Here is a 14,042-nt window from a genome sequence, read left to right on the forward strand (position 1 = left end):
TTGACGAAATTGAAAGGTTTATGACTAAATTAAAAAAATTACCAACTATTGCTTTGTCAAAGCATATAATATCTTCGGAAGTTATGGTGAAATTTCTAATTATAACCAAAAATAAACATCATACTCATGTATTCGATATTTTTTAAACTCGCTTTCGTGCAAACATTAGATAGAAAAATCGAGAATGCATCAACTTGACTGCCTGAGCTTGACGCTTCGTCCTTTATTGCTTGACTCATGATAGACTTGGACTCGAAACCAATTTCGTGGAAAAGGTCAAACGATACAATCAAGAGTAGAGATTTACCCAAGAGACGACATATGTAAAGGATTTTCGTGGAAAGAGAGAAGAGTTTCAAGATAAATTACCTTCTAACGTGTCTAATGAACATCTATAGCAAAAAACTAACGTTTTACAGAGAATGAAAATAATCACGTGAAGGTGACATTCAGTCATCAATCAATTTGACGGGCAACTCTCTGGTCATCGTGGCCTAGTTTGAACATTTGACTTTTCCATGCACAGATTTTTCCTCATGATCATCCTATAAATAACCTTTTAGCTTTTGCTCATCTCTTCATCAAGCAACTAAGATCCATCCTTTGTCAAATTTCTTTTGGTCTCTCACAATATGAGTTCCCGTGTGACAGTCCCCCTGCGTCTTACTTTCCTCATCTCGCTAAGCATAGTGCCGATCCCATTGTCCATCGCCCAGGACTTGCCCCAAGACTATGTCGCGGCCCACAATGCGGCCCGCTTTCAGGTCAGTGTGGGCCCAATTGCGTGGGACGAGGGCATGGCTGGCTATGCCAGGGATTATGCCAACAAGCATGCCAACGACTGCACGCGGCTCGTTCATTCAGGCGGACCCTATGGGGAGAACCTTGCATGGGCTTCCCCCAATCTTACTGGCACATGAGCGGTGAACATGTGGGTCGGGGAAAAGCCCGACTATGACTACAATTCCAACTCATGCGCACCGGGGAAGGTCTGTGGGCATTACACTCAGGTGGTGTGGGGCAACTCGGTTAGGCTCGGATGCGCAAAGATCCAATGTGCGACGGGCGGTGCTTTGGTCACTTGTAACTACGATCCTCCCGGGAACTATGTAGGCCAGAAGCCTTATGTAATTACAATAATAAGTTGTATGTCGAATGATGAACTATAATGTCAAAATAATGCCCCATTCTGTGAGGCAAGAGCTTTGGATTCACCTAAATTAAATAGTGTACTATGATTTGCATTTAGATTATGAAACATTTAGATTATGAAACAACCGATATGTTGTTTTCACTTTCTGCAAGAGAGACGAGGACGATTCCTCATATTAAAAAATTAATTACACTGACTTTTTTTTTTATGATAACAGCGTAATAAGTCTGATCTTTCATTTGGGGAATAAGAAAAAAGAGCTCAAGTCAGAGCTCGTTCAATCTGTTAAAAAGCTTGAAACAATAATTTTTTTATTCATTTCATTGGCAACTCTTGATTCTAACATTCATTAGTAGAACTGTGCATGCATGTTAAAAAAACAATAATCAATGACTTCGTCCTTCGTATGTTAACATTATATTCAATCTATTTCAATAAAATTGTTTAATGGAAAATAATTGATAAGATCGCTTCTTTTTTGTCGGCATATGTAGATAAAAAAATCTTGATAAATTTATTTTCTTAATTTCTATTTTATTTAGGGCCAAAGTTGAGACATTACGACCTAGCTCTAGTCACCGGTGAGCCACGTTCATCCACAAACAGGCCAATTGTGATTATTTGACTAATGTTGCTGGTCGAGGTATAAGTAAATTCCAAATATTTACTTCCTATTTCTAAGAGAAAATTATTCTCTTTACACTAGAAGTTTTGATTTCTTTTGTAACAGGTTACAATATCCGCGCTTTGCATATGCATACCCGAATGTAAATGTTTTATCTGCATATGTTGGTATTTTTACATGCTATTTTTATCCATGTTAACATATAAACTTCATCACTTAAGATCTCGAGAATGTTGGCACTTATGTTATTTCTATGAATGTGTTGGACCTATATCAAAGCATGAGTACTTAAAAAGCACTTAAAAAGCAATTCTCCATGAAAACGAGCTTGAATCAAGCTGGAACTGCTGATTCTTCCCTAAATTCGTGTACTAACTGTTGACACATAAATTTTGGCGTATCATTTAGTGTAATTTGCATAGAAAATTAGGGATTAAATTTTTAACCCCTAAACAAAAATATTTAAATTGCATAAACATATAGTTGAGGTCCATTTAATTTAATTGCATTTTTGCATCAGATTGGCAGTGGCGAATGAGCTTAAAATTTCATCGAACGAGACTCGGCTCGCTTGGAATGCAAGGGCCGGGAATTACAAGTCAAACGGGCTCGGTTGTTTTAATTTGAGCTTAATTCAGCCTATTATCCTTAATTAATTCAGCCCATTTAAATTAAATTAAAATCTAAGCCCAAGCCTAAGCCCATTAGGACTAGAGAGCCCATCTAATTGACCTAGATTAGTGTTATATATACATCATTAGGTCAGGATTTTATGGGGGACTCATAATTTTCAGAACACAATTCCGAGAGAGCACCTTACGGAGAGAAAAAAATCGTGATCAGTGGGTGGCTTCTTGACAATAGAGAAGACACAGTCACAATTGAAAAGAGAGAGCGGGGGGGAAGAATCGAGTCTTTTCCTGCAGGTCAACGAAGGCCACAAGCGAAGACTTCCTCTCTCGATTTCCGCTCCTTCACCGAGCAAACTTGCATACTTCGTTGCCGAAAGTCAAAGCCCCCATCACGACATTCCAGCAACTCCAGCCACTTTGGCGTGCCATAGCCACGAAGCTGCTGTCCAGATGCGCCATGAGCCCGACGTTCACAGTTTTACGGAGAACTCCCAAGCACTGCTGCACCGCCGTGCCACCGCGAGCTTTGGCCGAGACACCACATCGTGAGCCACCACCAGACATCACCGCCGAGTCATGCAAGCCAACGAACACCCCCACCGAACTGAAAGTCCACACGATCCAGCAAGTTCGTGAACTGTACCAACGTGCCGGATGCCACCGTGAGCTGCCGCGCCGACGCCGCGTCGCCCGTCGTCCGAGTCCGATCCCGATCCACAATTCGAATTTGGAAGTTATCTGCAAATTAGGTAATTCAACATTATCCGATATTTTCAGAATATTTAATTTCCTAATATGAGTGTTTGAATATTTCGTGAATATCATGTGGATATTTAGATATCTTAGGATAATGTTCGATATATCCGCAATATTTTTAAATATTCAAAATTAGGAAAACTTCCTAATTTAGCAACGTATCTGGACGACTATCCGACCTTATCCCTAAGGTTCGATACGCGGCGATACGGAAAATTATTATCCTATCCATAACCACTTGGGTACGATAATGATTTTTATCCGCTTTCCAAATTTGAATAATCGGCTTTCCGTCGATATCTATAACCCTATAGATATGACCGATAGTTTGATTTTTGTGCCTAATCCGAGTTTGAAACAAATATGGCGGATCGCGTGGACGTGTTGAATATGGTTGCTATCCTTGTTTATTTAATTGCTTTCCTTTTTCAAATAAATAGAAAATTCAAAAAAATATTAATTAGATTTGAATTAGAGTTTTTGTATGTCTAGGAATCCTAAATGTATCTAGAAGATAGAGTAGTTATTTAATTTAAATTAGGACTTGAGATGATCTATTTCCTCGTTTAAATTAAGTAATATTCTAATCTTAATAGATTATTCAGGTTATTCATTATTTTGAATTTTAACAAAAATCCTAAAGAGAAATCATGCTAGGGTAGATTAAGTCATCATAGTTTGCATGTTAATTTAGGCATTTTTATTATTCCGAATTTAAATTGAGAAAATACCAAAAATAATCATTCGTCCTGTCATTAGAAATAGGTCACGTCGTCGCACGACATATAGTTTGCATGCTAGGTTGCATTAATCGCATGTCATTTTCGCATGTCATTGCATATAGGCTAGATTTCATTTAAATAAGTGAAAATCCAAAAAAGAAATTGAGTGAATTGCTTGTTAATTAGAAATCATATTAGGGTGTCAATGTGATTTTCTAGCTAACAATGCAAATGCTTACGTTGCTTTCAGGTAAGTAATTCTTCCAAACTTGCAATTTATTTAATGCTTTCTAGGCGTTAAATTGGTGGTTTGCGCACTCGCATGAACACCTCACATGTTAGTAACTAAGTTGAAATGGATCCAAACTGCCTGCCAAAACATTTTTGAAAAGAAAAGGTACCGAAAGGGCGTTAGACCAGATCTAGCGTAATCAAGTCCCCAGTGCTTAGAATCTCGGTTCGTAGGAATAAAACATATCTCCCTATGTTTTATTTAGGTTTCTAATCAACCTACCATAAATTGATTAGTGGCGACTCCGAGCATAAAAACTTTTGCATGTTAAAAACTTAAACTCTAAGTTGCGAATTGGTAGGGCTTGGGAGGGCCCGAGTTAAGATTAGTCTTAATAATCCATTAGCCCGAAAAATGAGGAATTTTTTTAGGTCGCGACAGCTTGGCGACTCCGCTGGGGACTTGAGTTAAAACTCTTAGTGGACTTAGGCCAGTTTTTCTTTTCAAAAAATATTTTTGTTTGGCAGCGAGGATCCCAGGTACGTCCCTAACATTTTAGGTGTTAAATGTTTTTGCAGAATGGGAGGTATAAGGGGAGGCGTGATTGTTAACCCTTGTTTTGCAGGGAGGTGTTTGGATGTATGGTTTATTTTATGCACGAAGTGCTGTATGATATAACCTGTTGTGCATGCCTTGCATTTATACTACACCGCACACACTACCCGCTGCCGGACCTGGGCGGCACAGGTTTAGGATGGTACTGAGACAGCGGACACCCCGACCACACCCGCGTGGTACGGGTCACCCTCCTTAGTCCCGAAAGTTCTTTCACGGTGTCATTGAGTTCCCACCACGGTTGCACCCTTTGCAACCCGGGTCGGCTCCTTGACTAAGCCGGAGTCAGGGGAATCCCAGCCTAACCACCACCATGACTGGTTTAGCTCGGTAATCCTCGCGTCTCCACTTTGCAAGCCAGAGTCTAGATAGAAATCGAACCTCACATTTCATGCGCATGTCTATGTGGTTGCCATGGTCCTACCAGGTGAAGTAAGTCTTCTGAACCTTTATCTTGCAGTTTACTTATTTTCTCGTATTTTTTTGGGTGGTCCATGACAGGTCTAGGTAGGTTTTAATTTGAAATCCATAATCATTGAATCCTTTGAGAAGAAAAAAGAAAGAAAGAAAGAAAGCCTTTTTTTAGAGAATTTATTTCCTTGGTGTGTCATAGGTAATTATTTTCACAAGAGGTTGTTATCGTTTTTATAACAAAAATGGCGAAAAAAAAACTTCAGAGAATTTGTTTTCAGTTCATAGTTTCTAGGGAGTCTTAATTTTTGGTTTTCCTAATTTTATGATTGGGGATTTCGATGCGTCTATTTCCTAGGTTGTGTCTAGAGTGTTATTTATATTTCTTTGCTTAGAGCACTTTTCCATAAAGTCTCGTTCATATACGAGTATTTTTATGAATAAACGAAGAATGAAAAAGACTAGAAAGCGTGTCATGGACCAACCTTGTCTTGACCATGTGCTTATTTGGTTCATTTCTCTTAAATTAGGTGACTACGGATCATCCACAGTTATCGATCCGTCGCTCGAGCCTCGCTAAGGGGCAACCTCGCCGAGTTCCTTCATTGTTGCTCCTCCGCCACCGTGAGCTCATCGCCCGGCACAAACCGCAGCTCCGTCCACCACTTGCTGTTCTCGCGGCGACTGCGGCTTCTCTACATAAACGCCGTCCGTGTCTTTGTTTCTCGGAGCCTCATACGTTTGCTAGCCGCCAAGCAGAGACGCCCCTAGCTGTGAGCCACCACCGCGAGGAAGTTGATACTCGAGCTAAGTGATCATGGATCGTCGAACACCGGCCGTTCCCACCTGGCCACGAGAGAAAACAAGTAATCAGAGTGAAGTGCTGAACCGCCTTGCTAATATCGAGAAGGACCTGAAGCAGGCCTCTGTCATCCTCCAACAACTCACGAGGCAAACTGCGCATCTGTCGGACTGCTTGAAACAACTCACCATGACCCGTCCCTTTCCTCAAGGGCCAAGGGTGATGATTCAAATGAAGCCCTTCAGCACCGACCCAAATGACAAAGCAGTCGTACCTGACAATACTATTAAGTCCCCTGATCCTAGGGAGTTGAGCACCCTGCATCCAAAGTTCGTAAAGCACAAACAAGGTAATCGGGATCCACTCGTTCCAACATCGCGCCCCCAGCAAAGCAAAGCACGACTACTCCCTGGATGTCAAGATAGCCCACCGAGACACCCGTTCTCTAATCGACGACAAGGCGCTAGAAGACAATTCACTCCTCTCCCCGGGTCTCTATCCCTAGTATTGACGATCCTCCGGGAAAAGGGCTTGCTTTCCACTAAGCCGAAGCGGCCTAATCCTGAGCGGTTCTCCAACTACGACCCATCCAAAAAGTGTGACTATCACTTGGGAGAAGTCGGTCACTCCACTGATGACTGCTATGTTCTAAAGCACAAGGTTCAAGACCTCTTAGATACTGGGGCATTCACATTCCGTGCTTCGTGGCTTTGCCAAGGCCGAGACGATCTTCTCATAGTTCCAAACATCCGGACCACATTTCTGGGCCCTGCAAGAATGATGCATGAAGAAAAAGAGGTGATCGACACTTTGGGGCAACCGAGCGGCAAGTTCGATTATTATGTGAAATACTCGGCGCCCCCAAGCTTCTATGTTGACCCACGTGATATTATCCCCGATGGATGGGGAGGTATGGATGATCCAACACCTCTAGTGACTAAAGATCCTTATGATGCAATGGAGGGAATCACTGCCCTGTTCGATGATTTCTTTATTGGAGCTATCGAAGAAGGACCGTTAGAGGGAATGGGCACAGGCCCACAAGAGTAAAACTTTTACTTTTTCGCACACTCCCCTGCGTGGGAATTTTTACTGCTTTTTAGGACTTGCCCCATTTCGGGCGCTGCTTTCCATTTTCATTTCTAGGATTTGATTGTTGCAATTTCCATTCAATAAATGTAATTCATTTTGAAATAATCAATGAAATTACAAGTTATTTTCGTTTTGAGGACATGTTGAGGTACATCAAACCAGCCTAGTGATGATATCCAACCGATAAAAGAAAATATAGTCCAAGGAGAATTCTGAGGCCTGGGCTTCTTCATGTTCCTTCGTGTTACAATATTTTTGAAAAGAATTTCAAAAAAAAATTAATTTAGAAAAAATGCAAGGTTTACCCCTGTTTGTCCTTGTGAATCCCTTACTTTATGTTTCAGGGGCAATCTTATGACGCGTGAAGGTATGGGAACGGTCCAATCTGATGAATTATGTGCCGCCGAGCCTGATCTTGATGACACCAACGAACTCGAAGATTCCTCGGATCTTCAGCGCGATCTAGAGCATCATGAAAGACCTAAAGTCCTGACGGTAGACCAAACTATCACCGTCAACCTGAGTGATTCCGGAGAACCCAAAGAGGTGAAGATAGGAGCAACCCTTCTCGAAGGTGAAGCAAAACGCCTGGTCCAACTGCTGAAGGATTACCAGGATATCTTTGCACGGTCGTATGCCGATATGCCGGGTTTAGACCCTTCTATCGTGAAGCATAGTCTACCTACTAATCCAGACATGTCGCCCAAGAAACAGAGGCTACGGAGAACCAAGCCTGAACTTTCGAAGAAAATAGAGGAGGAGGTCATGAAGCTCTTGAAAGTGGGATTCATCGAAGTCACCCAATACCCCAACTGGGTGGCCAACATCGTGCCAGTCATGAAGAAAGATGGTCGAGTTCGGGTTTGCATCGATTACCGCGACCTAAACAAGGCCGGCCCTAAAGACGATTTCCCTTTGCCATACATAGATGTTTTGGTGGACAGCACCGCTGGGTTCGAGCTGTTTTCCTTCATGGATGGTTTCTCGGGTTATAATCAGATAAAAATGAAAGACGGCGATAAAGAAAAAACGGCGTTCATTACCCCTTGGGGGACATTCCATTACAAGGTCATGCCCTTCGGCCTTAAAAATGCCGGGGCAACATATCAACAGGCAATGGTGACGCTTTTCCATGACATGATGCATAAGGAGATCGAGATCTATGTCGATGACATGATTGCCAAGTCTCAACCCGGAGAGAGTCATGTTAATTCCCTGAAAAAATTGTTCGACAGACTCCGTGAGTTTAAACTCCGTCTCAACCCAGCGAAATGCATATTCGAAGCAACCTCGGGCAAATTACTCGGGTTCATAGTAAGCAGCAAGGGCATTGAAGTTGACCCTTCCAAAGTGAAAGCTATATGTGAGTTACAACCCCCATCGACCGTGAAAGAAGTGCGAAGCCTCCTGGGTAGGTTGAACTACATAGCCCGCTTTATTTCCCAGCTCTCTGAAACTGCTAAGCCATTTTTCAAACTTCTAAAGAAGAATGCTCAAGTAGAATGGGACGATGATTGTCGGGAAGCGTTTAATGAATTAAAACGGTACCTGATGAAACCACCAGTGCTAATCCCACCAATGCCGGGCCAGCCTTTGATCCTTTACCTCACGATTCATAGCGAGTCTCTGGGTGCGATGCTAGCCCAGAAAAGTCCTGAAGATGGAAAAGAGCGAGCCATTTATTACCTGAGTAAGAAGTTCACCGTCTCGGAGTTGAATTATCCTGAAGCCGAGAAGACTTGCGCTGCACTAGTATAGGTGCTCCATAGGCTGCGACAATATACATTGCATCACCAGACTTTGCTTGTGACTGAGAATGATCCCATCAAGTATTTACTTGATCAACCGGCTTTGGTAGGGAAGTTAGCCAAGTGGCAGATTTTCATTTCAGAATTTGATGTCCAGACGATGTTGCAGAAGTCAGTTAAAGGCCGAGTAATTGCTGATGTGTTAGCCGAAAATCCTGAAATCCCTGATGATGATAGATATTCCCCAGAAGATCGCATTTTGGTAATAAAGGAAGATACATGGACCATGTTTTTTGATGGAGCTGTAAACTTAGCTGGTTCTGGCACTGGGGCAGTTTTAATATCCCCAGATGGGCAACATTATCCAGTAGCAGCAAAGTTGGTGTTCCCATGTACCAACAACATAGCCGAGTACAAAGCTTGCATCCTTGGACTCCAAGCTGCAGTGGAAATGGGGATAGCCAAGTTGAAAGTGTTTGGTGATTCCGCTCTGATTATTCTCCAAACTGTAGGGGAGTGGAAGACGAGAGACACCAAACTGGTGCCGTACCATGAATACCTCGAAGAAATCATAGAGGAATTCGAGGATATCTCTTTTGAGTACTTGTCGAGGTCCCATAATCAGTTCGCTGATGCGCTAGCTACATTATCATCCATGCTGCAAGTGACTGGTGGAATAGAGGTAGAACCCCTGAAAATTGAAGTCCTGACAAAATCGGCCTACTGTATGGTTGTGACTGGAGAACCTGACGAGAAGCCATGGTATTATGATATCATGAGTTACATCCAGAAACAAGAATTTCCTGAGGGAAGCACCCCGGCTGACAGGAAGTACATAATGAAAATGGCTTCAAAATTCTTTGTCAGTGGTGAAAAGCTGTACAAAAGATCCTATGATTCGATCCTACTGAGGTAAGTCAGCATTATAAGGTGAAAAATGAATAGAGATTGTCTTGCTCTCACTTGCATCAATCTTCGAGTGTTGCTTTTTCAGATGAATGTCTACGAAGTTCAAGTGCCTTAGGATGACGAAGAGCATTTCTTTCTCTATCCTATACACACTTATATCCATTGTATAGCCCACTTGAGCCCGCAATTTCATTTCATAAAAACCAGTTGGTGATCATCCCCACACCGGGGCAAGGTAAAAGTCATCACTGTCCACGCAGACATATCCGGAGCGCCGATAGAAGACGAAGGCCCTGAAAGTCCAAATGTTAATCATTCGATCAAAACAAGCCAAAGGGTGGCTGGCCAATATATGCATTGTTGACAGTGTGTGTCAAAAGTCAAAAATGAAAAAAAAAAAAAATTAGGGGGCGTGAAAAAGCAGTGTGCCTGGTAAAAGCAAGGCCAATGCCCGTGAAAAAAAAAAAGAAGAGGAAGAGAATGAAAGAAAAAAATGAAGAAAAAGGAGAGAACTTCGGAGTAGAAAATGTTGAGATGTGTCAAAGTCATCCACAGTCTTAAGGAGTCAAGTGATAAGCTCTCGAGGCCAATGGAGCATCTACCGAGAAGACAATCCCTGGCGGAAAAGAGGACCGGTGATAATGCCGAGATGATCACCAACTTATTCATCCAAATTATACACATTTTGAGCCTAATGATCCATTCATTTCTCAACTCATGAGCCTAGCCTACATTACGTCCCTTGTAAAGTCTCTTCAGATCAGGGCACTTGAACTAATGTAGGATTCAGATGTTTATAAGCTTAGCTCGAAGAAGTGCGAGCAAGTCCATTTCTATCTCGTTTTGCAGGGTTCTTGACTTGTAAACCCGGAGACGATTGCGGAGTATTGTTCTTTCAATAGCCTTGACTCAAAGAGTCCCCTTTTGCTAAGCCATTGACTAAGCCCATGTTACGGTCCTAACAAAGACCTCTCAGATTGGTAAGGTCGTACCGCTTGCGAGAATACTCGGACCCTTGTCCACATGATGAAGGTAAGATGGAGTGATTCTCATAAATCAGCCTTTTTCAATGAGAATGAGAGAAAGCCCTTTTAGATCGGAAGTCCCTCATTCGGCATTTTCAAGACACCCACTTGTAAGTTCGGATTGTCTTGTCATGATTGTTCCCCAGCAGAGTTTGTAATACCGATTTGACAAAACCATCGTGCATGAAAATCAGTTAAAAATCATAGTGCATGTATATATGTGTTCTTGACAGTATGCGAATGCATATTACATGTTACTTAAATCCGTGTCTAACAGGAGACACACCTTCAGAGTTGGAGGTATCGCCAGGTAAGTATATCTCTATCCCTAGGATGTCTATGACTATCTAGGTGTCCCTAACCTGTTCGAGCAATCGTCAGGACCCACATTTGATCATTTTTGCAATCTCTAGATGCCTTTGATGATGTTTAGATGTCTATTGGTCAAGCTTTTTCAGGTACCTCTGATGATATCCAGGTACTTTGTCAAGGAACCCTTGAACACTTGGGCTAGCCCCTTTGTTCACCAAATCACAGATTTTCATACAATCTCGAGAAGATTCCCCCGTTACTCACCTATGAGCAGGTATAGGTGAGGCGGCCAAATCTTTGCATATAAGCAGGTATATGTAAAGGTCGGAATTCTCCCCAAATCTCAGGTATTCCCCCGCTACTCGCCTATAAGCAGGTATAGGTGAGGCGGCCAAATCTTTGCATATGAGCAGGTATATGTAAAGGTCAGAATTCTCCCCAAATCTCAGGTATTCCCCCGCTACTCGCCTATGAGCAGGTATAGGTGAGGCGGCCAAATCTTTGCATATGAGCAGGTATATGTAAAGGTCGGAATTCTCCCCAAATCTCAGGTATTCCCCCGCTACTCGCCTATGAGCAGGTATAGGTGAAGCGGCCAAATCTTTGCATATGAGCAGGTATATGTAAAGGTCGGAATATTCTTTCAACCCCAGGTGTTCCCCCGCTACTCGCTTATGAGCAGGTATAAGTGAGGCGGCCAAATTTTTGCATATGAGCAGGTATATGTAAAGGTCGGAATATCCTCTTGACTTCAAAAGTTCTCCCTGCAATTCACTTATGAGCAGGTATAAGTGAAGCGGCCAAATCTTTGCAAACACCTATGGAGATGTATAGGTAGTTGGTAAAGATCGGAACTGTTCTCACGAATCCAGATGATGATTGGATACGTCGAGCTTTCTTCGTGTGTTTTGACTTAACTGCAGATCACCGAAGTTCATCAACGTATATCAGGCAATACCTATGGAAATGAGCCTAGACATTTGCCAAACAACATACAAAGTCCGAGTCGTGCCTCGAATTGCGCTATCTCACTCCTGTCAGGTAAGTAATTCCAGGTATGTTTTCCACTCATGTTAGCATACATCATTTCTTAATGCATTTTAAAATGGGACTCATAATCCCGACAAAAACAACATTCATTGCATTTGCATGGTTGAAATTTAGGTATCATTTAGTCTTTGAATGCAACCTCTACGAGCTTACCTTCAAAGAGGGGCAGCTGTTGACACCTAAATTTTGGCGTATCATTTAGTGTAATTTGCATAGAAAATTAGGGATTAAATTTTTAACCCCTAAACAAAAATATTTAAATTGCATAAACATATAGTTGAGGTCCATTTAATTTAATTGCATTTTTTACATCAGATTGGTAGTGACGAATGAGCTTAAAATTTCATCGAACGAGACTCGGCTCGCTTGGAATGCAAGGGCCGGGAATTACAAGTCAAACGGGCTCGGTTGTTTTAATTTGAGCTTAATTCAACCCATTATCCTTAATTAATTCAGCCCATTTAAATTAAATTAAAATCTAATCCCAAGCCTAAGCCCATTAGGACTAGAGAGCCCATCTAATTGACCTAGATTAGTATTATATATACATCATTAGGTCAGGATTTTAGGGGGGACTCATAATTTTCAGAACACAATTCCGAGAGAGCACCTTACGGAGAGAAAAAAATCGTGATCAGTGGGTGGCTTCTTGACAATAGAGAAGACACAGTCACAATTGAAAAGAGAGAGCGGGGGGGGGGGAAGAATCGAGTCTTTTCCTGCAGGTCAACGAAGGCCACAAGCGAAGACTTCCTCTCTCGGTTTCCGCTCCTTCACCGAGCGAACTTGCATACTTCGTTGCCGAAAGTCAAAGCCCCCATCACGACATTCCAGCAACTCCAGCCACTTTGGCGTGCTATAGCCACGAAGCTGCTGTCCAGATGCGCCACGAGCCCGACGTTCACAGTTTTACGGAGAACTCCCAAGCACTGCTGCATCGCCGTGCCACCGCGAGCTTTGGCCGAGACACCACATCGTGAGCCACCATCGGACATCATCGCCGAGTCACACAAGCCACCGAACACCCCCACCGAATTGAAAGTCCACACGATCCAGCAAGTTCGTGAACTGTACCAACGTGCCGGATGCCACCGTGAGCTGCCGCGCCGACGCCGCGTCGCCCGTCGTCCGAGTCCGATCCCGATCCACAATTCGAATTTGGAAGTTATCTGCAAATTAGGTAATTCAACATTATCCGATATTTTCAGAATATTTAATTTCCTAATATGGGTGTTTGAATATTTCGTGAATATCATGTGGATATTTAGATATCTTAGGATAATGTTCGATATATCCGCAATATTTTTAAATATTCAAAATTAGGAAAACTTCCTAATTTAGCAACGTATCTGGACGACTATCCGACCTTATCCCTAAGGTTCGATACGCGGCGATACGGAAAATTATTATCCTATCCATAACCACTTGGGTACGATAATGATTTTTATCCGCTTTCCAAATTTGAATAATCGGCTTTCCGTCGATATCTATAACCCTATAGATATGACCGATAGTTTGATTTTTGTGCCTAATCCGAGTTTGAAACAAATATGGCGGATCGCGTGGACGTGTTGAATATGGTTGCTATCCTTGTTTATTTAATTGCTTTCCTTTTTCAAATAAATAGAAAATTCAAAAAAATATTAATTAGATTTGAATTAGAGTTTTTGTATGTCTAGGAATCCTAAATGTATCTAGAAGATAGAGTAGTTATTTAATTTAAATTAGGACTTGAGATGATCTATTTCCTCGTTTAAATTAAGTAATATTCTAATCTTAATAGATTATTCAGGTTATTCATTATTTCGAATTTTAACAAAAATCCTAAAGAGAAATCATGCTAGGGTAGATTAAGTCATCATAGTTTGCATGTTAATTTAGGCATTTTTATTATTCCGAATTTAAATTGAGAAAATACCAAAAATAATCATTCGTCCTGTCATTAGAAATAGGTCACG

General features: G+C 41.9%; 1 pseudogene; it reads left to right on the forward strand.

The window, feature by feature from the left end:
* The first annotated feature begins 623 nt into the window (after window positions 1–623).
* Window positions 624–1,181, forward strand: LOC130140209 (pathogenesis-related protein 1-like; annotated as a pseudogene).
* Window positions 1,182–14,042: the final 12,861 nt, after the last annotated feature.

The sequence above is a fragment of the Syzygium oleosum genome, unplaced genomic scaffold (genome assembly GCF_021117445.2).
Source record: "Syzygium oleosum isolate NSW1041296 unplaced genomic scaffold, Sole_v2.1 Sole_v2.17, whole genome shotgun sequence".
Taxonomy (NCBI): Eukaryota; Viridiplantae; Streptophyta; class Magnoliopsida; order Myrtales; family Myrtaceae; genus Syzygium; species Syzygium oleosum.